Genomic DNA, 12,465 nt, shown 5'->3' with positions numbered 1-12,465 from the left:
GGATCATGTGACAGTGAAGACTACAATAATGGCTGATGAAGATTTGAAGATTTAGCTTTGCTACCACAGAAATAAATTATATTTTTAAAGTATGTTAAAATAGAAAATCAACTGTTCATTCATCATTGTTCCATGAGTTTATCCCCCTTTTTTGATCAATTTAATGCATCCTTGCTGAATAAAGGTATTAATTTATTTATTTTTTAAATCTGAGGACAAACTGAACAGTAGTATATGTTTATTACATATGTGTGTGTGTGTGTGTGTGTGTGTGTGTGTGTGTGTGTGTGTGTGTGTGTGTGTGTGTGTGTGTGTGTTTTTTTTTGTTGTGTGTGTGTGAATGTATATATAGATGCATCTGCCTTATGTGGCCAGTTTTTACTAGATTATAGATGAGGTGGTTTTGACAAATTGCCTTTGACGTCAACAACAAAAAATATGGAGACCATTTTCTCCTCCCTTTTAAAAGTTGATAAGCCGATTTATTCTACTGTCATGATGGTGCAGGATTATATGGTTCCTTTAACATATAAAATGTCATTAGACATTTCTGATTACATTTACAGCCAGAACTGTTAAAAGCATCCATAAAGCCTTCAATATAAGCGGGGAGGCTACATAAAGAGGACACCTGCATGTGATTTCTCAAACAATGCTTTCCGTCGTATTACAGAAGAGAAAGTGTCAATGAGACAAGGGTTAAGGTAAATAATGCGGTCTGTAGTGTGAAAGGGCACATTGGCTATACAATCTTTCCTTTTAATATGGGAGCGGTGCGCACCTGCGATAAGAAAAAAGATGATTCATTAGATAGAGCCCTGGTCTGACAAGCCTCATCGTTCAAGCCTCTGGATACTGATGGAACAATTCTGCAGCCGGCCCCGTAAATATGACAAGGTCAGCATTTTATCCCCTGCACTCCTACACTGCTTGCCAATCTTAAACACATTGCCCTTTTGGGTCTCTCTATAGGGGTAATGAAGGGGGGGAAAAGGTGTGTGTTGTAGACTGGATCTGGATCTGGGTTACATTATACTAATAAAGGAAATGACGTTCAGACCATTTCACAAGAATGTTTACTTGTCCTTCGACTTACAGTCCAGTGATTAATGTGCGGCAGATTTCAGCTTACATGTGCATTTCATATGTGCACAAACGTTTAAATGTGCTGTGTGTGTGGATATATGTACCTGTCCTTGTGCATTGGTGACCAGTTGTCCAGTGACCCCCTGCAGGCTGGAGAGAGCATTACCAAACACCTGTGACCCGGTAATTGAACCCATCGCTGCTGCTGCTGCGGCAACTGCTGCCTGACTTGCCAGAGGGTTGAGCTGAGGAAGTGAATACAAAATAAAAACGAATGATTTAGCACATTGATTACAGCAAAAAAAAATTTTTTAATTTGGTGAATTGATTACATTAAAAAAATATATTATTTTTCAATAGTTATTATTATACTTAAAGAATAATGTTCTGTGGATGAACCATATGGATAACCATGGATTACTTTTATTTTAAAAGGCACTTAAAAAAAAAAAGTAAGCCCACTGAAAAATGTTTCTTTTTAAAATGAAGATAATAACTTATTAAAATTAACCATTGCAAATAAAACATTTACTTTCTACCATAACATTTCCTTTTTAAAAAAAATAAAAATAAAGCTGATTTTGTTGTTCAGAAAAACGACATAAGAAAAAAAATCAGCTATATTTTTTAATAAAAAAACATCTGATCCCTTTTTTTTCTCTAATTTTTTAATTACTTCAGAGATAAATTACTTTAGTAAAAATGAGTGTGAACATTCCATATTATCTGCTCTTAATAACTGGACGGACGGACGGACGGACAGACAGAGAGACGGACAGAGAGACAGACAGACAGACAGACAGACAGATAGACAGATAGACAGATAGATAGATAGATAGATAGATAGATAGATTTTTTTGCTTTGTTTTACTCTCATTTGAACCCCTGTGGTTGATTTCTCCTCATTGTAGTTATTTGCCATTGTCAAAAACTCACATGCAAGCACACATACAAACGCACAGGTGAATAAATCAAGCTAACCTCCTAATAAGCCGGGTGAATGCAGTGCTTATTTGGTTGCAGGGCTGCAGAATACAGGCTTATTAGGTTCTTTAAGTAGATCAAGAGCTCACGCAGGACTGCACACAGACTCCCCAATTACTCATCACAATGAGGCAGTAATGGAAACAGCGCTCCGAGCAGACAGAGGAGAACAGGTGCGGTGACAGCAGACAGAAAGAGTAAAAAAGACAGCGTATCCTAATGGCAGTCAACAGTCATATAGACAGCAGGTTATTTCTGAAATCAAATTGCTATTCTTTTTTGACAAGTTGTGAGTTTGCTTTTGCTGTGAATCACAAAGCGTATAATCCCAAAAGATACTGTCAGTAAAAGAGTTCACAGGTGTACGGTGATGATATATTTTTGATCTCATTGTGCTTTAAAGGGATAGTTCACCCTGTAATTAAAGTTCTCTCATCATTTATTCACCCTCACAGCATTTCAAACCTGAATGACTTACTTTCTTCTGTGTAACATGAACAGAGAAATTCTGAATAATACATTGGTTGCTTTTTACCATGAAATTAAGTCTCTTATTCTCACCAAGACTGTATTTAATTAAAAATACAGTAAAAACAGTATTATTAATAAATATTATTACAATTTAAAAACAACTATTTCTATTTTAATATAATTCAAATATTTTAAAATCTATAAAATATATTTCTGTGATGGCAAAGCTGAATTTTCAGCAGCCATTACTCTAGTGTCACATGATTCTAATATGCTGATTTGATGCACAAGAAACATTTCTTATTACTATCAACATTGAAAGCAGTTGTGCTGCTTAATATTTTTGTAGAAACCATTATACTTTTTTTTCAGGATTCTTTAGCAAATAGAAAGTTTGCCAAAGAAGAACAGCATTTGGAACAGAAACCTTTTGTAACAATATAAATGAATTTACTGTCACTTTTGATCAATTTAATGCATCCTCAAGTGTTAATAAAACAAAAATAAAAAAATAAAAAAATATTATCCCAAATATTTTGAATGGTACTACAAAATCATCTTAAAAAAAAAAAAATACTTAAAATGTCATGTGCTACATGCTCTCACAAGCTCTCCTTAGTATGTTCATAAGAGCTCACGAGGAAAGTAGTTATTCACAAACAATTTGTTCTTTTGAGTCATATATTTTAAACAGTCCGGTTGTCCTGTTTGACTCAATGACTCAATAATCCAATCCTTATGAAGCATATGAAGAATTGCCAGAACATCCTTTCAACTATTTCCTTTTTATTTTGTGGAAAAGAAAGGTTTGGAATGACATGAGGATGCGTAAATGCTCATAGAATCTTAATTTTTGGGTGAACTAAAGAAGTTGCAAGAGGAACTAAGGAAGTAACAATGACTAACTATATTCTCATCCTGTTTCCTGTCTCCTCTGTCCGCACCCCCCATCTCTCAGCGGGGGCCATTCAGCTTTGTTAAAGTGAGAGCATTCAGCTGCCATTCATCTTTCATCTTATCACACCATCATATATTACCAGGCTCTCTGAAATCAAATGATGAGAAAATACCACGGAGCGATCAATACTTTTTCATTGACAGTAAAGGTTAAGCACATTAAGAATGACACCGCATTTGTCTTATGAAATCATATTTCATGTTGGTGGCCTAAAATTGGCTGAGATTGATACTGTGTCTCCTGGACTGAAAGTCACCCTTTTTTATCACTAATCACAGAAATCGTCTCTTTGTGGCTGGCGTTTCTTTGTCCTTCTGCAAAAAGTCAAGTGCCAGTTGATAATATCGCGACCCAAAATGTTAAGGGCAATGATTTTAGCTCTTTCAATGCCTCACCATGTGGCTATTGTGAGTGTTAAAAGCTCTCAGAGACTTCAGAACATTTCAGCCTTTCATCTTTAGAATTTGTCAAGATATTTGCAAATGATTCTTCTGTATGCAGAGGCATCTACTGTAAAACAACTGCAAATTATTTCTCAATGCTTCGTCTAATGCACTCATCCGTTTTATTGCAGAGCATTAGTCAAATTTCAAATCACTTGCGATTTCCTGCCGAGTAACCCTGTGACACCGTGAATGCTTATTCTGTTAAACAGAAAAGCAGAATAGCTTTGTGATTGCCGGGAAGGTGTCTGCGTAGGGAGCATCTTATCTTGGACTAACATCTTCAGATAATAAAAACATGTATTTCTGAGTGGGGGTGAGATGCAGAGAGAAATCACACGTGAGAGAGAGATGGACAAGGATGGCAATATCAAGCAGGGATTGAATTCACAGATAATCCTCTCACCCTATCTGAGGGCAAACACTCTCTCTTTCTCTCCCCTTCACACTCTCTCCGGCGGAGTAGATGAAACACGTTCTCCTGGAATAATAAGAAGGCCAGTGAATTATATGAGCTGATACACATAGGATCATCTTTAGTGATCCACTGACATCTGAATCTGCTTTAGTTTATTTCCTAGCTTAACTTAAGAAGAGAGTCAAACACTGTCTCAGAGCAAGTATCTTAAAGATAAAGTGTGCACCCTGTCCCAAATGTGGTTTCAAGCATCAAATTGTAGTCTGTTTGTTTTTTAATTGATCAGTATTGACTGATATTGCATATTTTTAATTGTGCAAGCTAATTTCTTACATTTTAACATTTAGATTTGTAATCATCTAACATATGTGTTTTACTGTACATGCTGTACTTTATAATGTTGTGAATTGATGCATCACTTTTAGCTTTTAAAATCAATGCTTTCAGTTTTAAGTATGTTAATATTTAAAGATTTAGTTTAGGAGTTGTGGTTCCTTGTCACTATTGCCTTGGGCTTGCTCAGCTTGGGTTTGGGATTTAATTGATATTTATTATTTCTGTTTTAATTGTACTGATACTATCAGATGAGAATTTGAACTAAATTGAGCTGGATGATGAAACTAATATTATTATTGTATTGAACTGAATAGTGTAGAATGATGACAATATTGCCTTCTGTAAAAGTGCTTATATTTGAAATGAACCTGTTTCATAATTGATGAACTGGAGCATTGACACAGTATTTGAACTGAATTGAAACAACATTGAACACAATTCAGTTAAACAATGACACTAATGTCTTCTGTAGAGCTGCTTTTCTAGCTGAAATTTTAAGTTGCTTCCCAAATGATGAATTTTACAACATTAACAATGTTGTTTTCCTGTTTATTAATGTAAAAGCTGCTTTGAAACATTGTATAAATAGCTATAGAAATAAATGCAACTAGAATTGATTATAAAAATGATCAGTTTAATTATACCAGTATCAATCAGAATTAATATTATTTTCATTTTCTGTAATATGTGACCCTTAAAAAAATTAAATGAACCAATGATCGTTATAGTTTTTTATTTAAACTCCAAATTAAGCGGACGTTTAAGACTAAGTAAATACTGCTCTCTTTAAACACTGTATGCCACAGAGCCTAGACAATTGTTTTTATATGTTTGGTATATATTGAAAAGGCATTATTGTCCAGTTATTGTTTACTGTTTTATTCTTGTAATTTTAGGAGCAATAATATTTAAGTCCATTATAAAACACTCAGCAGCACAGCGGGGCAGATTAAGACTCTGTAACTTGGGGGGCAGCAGGAAGGTAACATGGAGAATGTGTGGATTGTAGGGGATTGCAGTGTTTGTCATCTAAACAGGTGATTTTTCCGGCAGGCTGCCTCCACTTGGAGCCATGTGGGGAGGCAGGAAACCGTGTTACCGCTCCACTATTTGTGTTGATTGTATCTTTGTGTGTGAATCTAAACAGCTGGCATCCTTTTTACAGAAAAGCACCAGGTAAACCTCGGAGTAAATGTAACAAAACGCCTGTCTCTTTTTCTCCTCTTAGGTTAAAGTTGAAGGGTTTTGATAGAGAGGACTTGATCTAATACATTTCTAAAGTTTTCTAATGTTTTTGTCTATTATGCTCACCAATGCTGTATGATACAACAATTTAAATTAACTATTGTTCTTTTTAAAAATCTATTTCTGTGATGGTGAAGTTGAATTTTCAGCAGCCATTAGAAACAAATATAAAGTTAAAAATAACTTTTTTTTTTTTAACTACTTAAAAAGAAAGAAGGAAAGAAAGGAAGGAAAGAAAGAAAGAAAGAAAGAAAGTTTTGCACCTCATGGCAAAGTGGGTGAGTAAATTTTAAACTCTATTAAGTTCTGCTAGGACTGCAATGGCCGTTTGACCAGCGGGGTCTGATGGAGCAACAACCCATGTAATCTCCTGAACAAGGGGGAAAACAGCTTGCCGTTACCTAATGGCAAGGGACTTCTGGACATCAAAGTGAGCACTCCAGAAGCTAGAGTTCATTTTCTGCCTGTTCTGTTCAGACTGCAAATTTAGACTTAATCGCTTTCTCTGCTAATACAATAGGAAAAGGCAGGCCTCAAAGGACATGGTCCTGCTAACACTACAGTAAAAAAAAAAAAGTTAAAACACCTAAAAAAAAAAAAAAACTTCTAAAGATAATAATAATAAAAATAAAATAAAAACCCTGTGTTGGCAAGATGTAGGGAATAAATGTCATAGTAAGAGAATACATATGATCTGATTTATAGAACAATATTTGTATTGTAATTTGGTTAATCTGTAATTTTGTCTTGTTTAAAAAAAACTGAAACACATTTAAAACGTCTCAGGTTACGAATGTAACCATGGTTCCCTGAGTAGGGAACGAGACACTGCGTCCTCTAGGGGTCGCTATGGGGAACACCTCGTCGTGACCCGTGTCTGAAGCATACAAATGAAAAAACACCAACGAGTTGGCCGGCGACAGCCTCTGACGTCACTACCGGTGCGACTATAAAACAGGCACCGGAAAAACACGTCATTCACTTCTTCGTCTGAAGCTTGCGTCCGAAGCATGGCAGGGAGCTAGAGGACGCAGTGTCTCGTTCCCTACTCAGGGAACCATGGTTACATTCGTAACCTGAGACGTTCCCTTTCAAGGGAACTTCGAACTGCGTCCTCTAGGGGTCGCTATGGGGAACAGTATACCCACGCCGCCATGCTGAGGGGAGTGCAGGCCAGAATCATGGCGAACACTAAGTACCAACTCTACCATTTCAATGGGAGTTGCCCCCGTGGACGTTTAGACGGCTGTCTGTGACAATACCCCTTACGGCCAAAGGCCTAAGCTACATACCCAACTTAATTGTTAGGGCCTCGGCCCGGTGGTAGAGCTAAAGGCTTGGAATCAGGAAAGATTCCTTTAAAGGGATACGGCTAGGAACCTAGTATTTTATACTAAGTCTTGCCTGTCACACAGGGGCTACAGCTTGCTTTCCTCAAAAGCTTGCTGAAGGAGCTGTCTCAACAGATCTCCAGTAGCAACACCCTGTTTAGATAGGTATCCGAGGATACATGGGTGGAGTGGCGCCCAAGATGAACGGGGCTTTTACCAGCTCCAGAAAGGGCACGAAGCAACCGCGCGAAGCCCTCACCATATAGGATTTTAGAAAGAACGCAGAGCACTAGCGTGCGAACTTACCACAGTGTGGATTTCAGAAAGTGTGCAAAGACTTCACGTGCACACTTACCATATCATGGATTTTCAAATACTGTTCTAAGGAGGGGCTCTCGTGGCACTCTGATAGAGCAGCTCATAGATGAAATGGTTTTGCATTTCAAATACAGCTGGAGCGCTCTGGGGAAAAACAGCGAACTCAATCTCATATGAGAAGAGAACTCCGAATTCAGAGTAGCGCGCTCATAGGCGACCCTTTTTGTAAAAGGGGAGCGCTGCTAAACTACCATGAGAATCGCCCAAATAGCCCTTCATATTGAGGGGAGCGATGCTTGAAGTGTATAAACAAATACATACTGGCTGAATGGAGCCCAAGGAACCAAGGTCTAATCATCTCAAGAAAGGGAACGAGGCGGAGCGCGTAACCCTTACCGTACAGGATTTTTAGAAAGTGCACATAGTCTTCCGTGCACACTTACCACTTACGTGGATTTAGAAAGTGCGCAAAGTGTTCACGTGCACACTGACCACCATGTGGTCTCCAGAAAGTACACAGAGCTTAGCGTGTGTACTTATAGGTTCCTAAGCATCGCAGAGGCGCTGAACCGCACGGGAGAGGCAAGCTCGTTAATCTTGTACACCTCTGGCGAGGGGGAGCATCACCTGAGGCAGTGTATACAGGAAGTCTTCTGTAACTACCACCTCCACTTCCCGCTGGATGCGATAGCACCACTAAACAGCCAGAAGGCCCCTCAGGGTGACCTGGCTGGACATCCATGAAATTCCCTGCAGTGCTGTCTGATGATCAGCGAGGCTCCCGCAGAAACCTGTGATCTCGGTCGCCTAAACCAGAGCACAAGGCCGGGACGGCCGTGCTGACGAGTGTTTAGTACATGCCGTAACTGCTTAGCACTGTAAAGGAAACTCACAGAGTTTATTAGTAGACACATAACCACCAGCAATTTTTCATAAACATATACAGAAGGGTACATTTTTATTCACCCACCCTGCTGTACTGGAGCCCCGCTCAAGGGGAGCCTCCTTTAGTCCGGACCATCAGTAAGGTGGTTACTATGAACATAGAACCAGCCAAAACATCATAGGTCCAGAATAGGAGACTGTTATGTTCGAGAATTTTCCACCTAACCTCGATCAGGTGGAGAGCTGGTGGTTACAGGGGAATTAGGCAGGGGAGGGATAAAAACAGAAATGACCACCCAAAGGGAATGAGTAGCTACCTAGGTATCGCTCTGATTCGGACGAGTACGCTGCCTCGTCTGAATCAAATCCCTCAGGTCCTGCTTATGTCCTCGTGACCCACGATTCCTCTTACCCCCACCCGCAGGCGGGGGAGGAGCGCGAGCCGCGACACTAGCCTTCTGCACCCGTCTTTGATCCTCAGACCGAGACGGGCCAGGACCCCTATGTTGTTCGGGCTCGGACCTGGACCTTTGTGGAATGAAGGATTTAAAGGCAGCCGAGCGTGTCCTTGCCTCCCTGAACTTCTCGACCACCATCTCAACGGAGGTACCGAAAAGTTTGGAAGGCGAGACCGGAGCATCGAGAAGAAAGCCCCTTTCCTTCCTCCCGATGTCTGCCAGGTTCACCCACAGATGTCTCTCCGTTACCACCATGGCTGCCATAGACCTACCCATGGCGGAGGCGGCCTGCTTGGTAGCACGGAGAGAGAGGTATGTGGTGCGGCGCAGCTAGGCTACCTGGTCAGCTGAAAGGCCCTCGCCTTTATCCAGGTCCTTCAGCAGATCAGCCTGATAAGCCTGAAGCACTGCCATGGTGTGCAACGAAGCCACAGCCTGACCTGCTGCTGCTGCGTATGCTCTGCCATTTAAGCGGGATGTATCCTGTAGGGGCTTAGATGGCAAAGAGGGAGGTTTAAGAGAGGATGTTTTTCCACACAGAGAGATAGCTAGCCAGCGTCTCTTCTACAGGGGGCATCTTCTCATAGCCACTTTCGCGCATCCCCCTCGATGTTGGCATAACTCGTATGCTGAAACCGATGGATGCGAGAAGAAAACGGCCTCTTCCATTCTTTTTCGATTTCTGTGTGTAAATCAGGCAAAAAAGGGAAGGCTCACCTGGGCTGGATGGCTATGGTCAGACAAATAACGCTCGTCGAGGCGACCACGCGGCATCACTTTGCTGGCACGCTTCCATGGCCAGTCCAACTTTGCCGTGGCGCGCTCCATAACCTCTAACAGCTCCGCATACGCAGGGCAGGAAGATTGAGAAGGCTCAGCCTCAGCTTCTTTCCCCTCAGACATCTCCTGCTCTTCCTGGGCAGAACCCAGCAGAGCACTAACTTCAGTATCAGAAAGTGTTAATGACAACACACATCTTCTTCCTGAAGTTCACTCTCGTCTGCCGCCGTAGATCTTGTATGGGGAAGTAGATCTTTAAAGTGATAGTCGATATCTACCTGCGATCCCCACGAGCTCATTCTCCGCCGTGCCTCAGCAGCGGCGGGTCCTGAACCGCGGGAAGCAGATGGCTGTCCCTCTTTTCTCGAAAAGAGAGACAGACGAGAGCGGAGCTTTTTCATAGAAAAACACTCGCAATGCACGCAGACCGCCCCTCAAGGACATCTTGTGCGTGCTCTTCGCCCAAAAAAAGACGCAAAGACTGTGTGTGTCATCAGGTGTCAAATAACGCCGACAAGAATGTACACACTGTCTAAACGCCTTGGTAGTGGATGCCATGATAATTACAGAGAAAGATCGCTCTTACCGTGGTCGTTTCTCAGATGCACGCTTCAAACAAAACAGTCAGTGAAGACGAAGAAGAGAATGACGTGTTTTCCCCCGGTGCCTGTTTTATAGTCGCACCGGTAGTGACGTCAGAGGCTGTCGCCGGCCAACTCGTTGGTGTTTTTTTCATTTGTATGCTTCAGACACGGGTCACGACGAGGTGTTCCCCATAGCGACTCCTAGAGGACGCAGTTCGAAGTTCCCTTGAAAGGGAACTTGTTTTCACAGAATATAAATGTAATTATATTATATTATAATATAATTGTATTATATTAATTATATTAAGATTTTTCTTACCTCAATGTCAAACTTGTTCTTAAATAAACCCCAATAAATGTTGTTAGATTTATGTCTAAAAGAAAAAATACTTAAAAATAGCTAATTAGGTAATAAAAAAATACTGCAATTCAGGCTACATTATCTGAAAATTGTATCATCCTACACTATATATATAAAAAAATATAAAAAAAACTGGGTAAACTGATATGCAGGTTTACTTTGTAGCTTTAAATAAGACAATATACAATGGCTTCAGTCAATGACTGCTATTAAACAAATAAAAAGCCAAAACAAAATTGTTTTTGCAGAAAAAACTAAAAAAAAAAAAACTTAATTCATTATCTGAAATCATATCATTCTACACACACCACACACACACACACACACACACACACACACACAAAACCTAAATGTAAAGGATGCTTAGACCATTTTATTAATATAATTATGAAAATAAATAATAATTAACAAATCTCTTCTTCTTTTTTTATGGGGTGGTTGGGTTGTAACATGCAGTTTTTCTTTGTCAGTTAAATGGGACAGTAGACAATAGATTTAGTGTCTGGACAGATCGGACAAGGACTGCTATTAAAAATCAGAAAAGCCAAAGGAATATAGTTTTTGCATCATATCTATTCCTAAGACGATCACACCTCTGTTTCACCCTTTTTTCTTTTCCCCCTTGCTCGCTCCGTCTCTCCCATTATAGAGAGTGGACATAATCAGAAGTGACACATCTGAGCATGCTCACAGTCTCCCCAGCGTCACTTACAGACCTTATGCTACCTCCTTCAAAAAAACCTCTCTCTTTCTCCCACGTTTCCCAGCCTGGAGCCTCCCCTCAGCCCGGGTACATCAAAACACCATTAGACTGTCCCAAACACCTCAGCTCCCTTGTTGGACCCCTGGAGCACATCACCTGCCATCTCCTCTGGACTCTCCTCACACTACCAATGCTACTTACAGAGCCCCATTTCACCTTCCTATTGACAAATAAATAAATAGCTGAGAGAAAAACAGAAATATACCAACTCAAGGGAAGAATAGATGAGAGAGTAAAAAGCTAGAGGAAGATAAAAAGGGATTGAAGAGACGTACAATGCTGTAAAGTTGAAGAAGCTAAGCTGGAAGTCTTGGGTCAGCCTTCCCATGATGCATTGCTCTGAAAACTGTGTGGCAGCATAAAGGGCATCATTTTCACACATGCATATGAGGGCTATTTTAAATGCTGTACTTAATCAGATAAAAAGCACAACTGTTGGGAAAAGAGGGGGCAAAAGGGGTCACGTTTAACGGGGCTGAATGCAAATGACAGAGGAACATGGAAGGAAATTAATGACAAACGTACCTATAAAGTTATGATAGACTGCCCAGTGCTGACCGTCAATCATGTGACTCATTAACACCAAGCATAATTAACTGCTTTTGGTGTCATTATATAAAATCCTGCTTCCATAACTATGGTCCTTAAAATCTTTACAGGAATTTTAAGCCATCAATCATCCTTGCTCTATTTTCTCTGCAAAGAGGCAGTCCTGGTTAACCTCCAGTATGGTTTAAATAAATGTATTTTGATTTATATATTTACAAATTCCATCTTTTACTTTTTTTCTCTATTGAAAAATTACCCCAAATGTTTTTGGCCGCATTTCCATTTGATTGATTATTGAAAATGTTTGCTGCAAAACTAAAGTTCCAAGCAAAACTGCTGACTATTGACTAGTATATCCGTAAGAAAAAATATCCGAAGAGTAAGAATTATACAAGAGACCATCAGTTTCGTGAAAAGTTGATATTACATTTCTGATGCCCACCTGAGACCAGGTCTCCATCAGTTTTTCAATCTCCCCTGTAATTTCCTGTGATA

The 12,465-nt window shown here is 40.0% G+C and overlaps 1 pseudogene; it reads right to left on the bottom strand.

Annotated features, from left to right (window-relative positions):
• Positions 1 to 1,065: 1,065 nt before the first annotated feature.
• The window catches only part of LOC109052319, a 73,108-nt pseudogene continuing 61,708 nt past the window's right edge, over positions 1,066 to 12,465 (bottom strand).

Source organism: Cyprinus carpio, chromosome A24, assembly GCF_018340385.1.
Source record: "Cyprinus carpio isolate SPL01 chromosome A24, ASM1834038v1, whole genome shotgun sequence".
In the NCBI taxonomy this organism is placed as follows: domain Eukaryota; kingdom Metazoa; phylum Chordata; class Actinopteri; order Cypriniformes; family Cyprinidae; genus Cyprinus; species Cyprinus carpio.
Note: the sequence above shows the minus strand (reverse complement) of the source record. Positions and strands in the feature narration are given on the sequence as shown.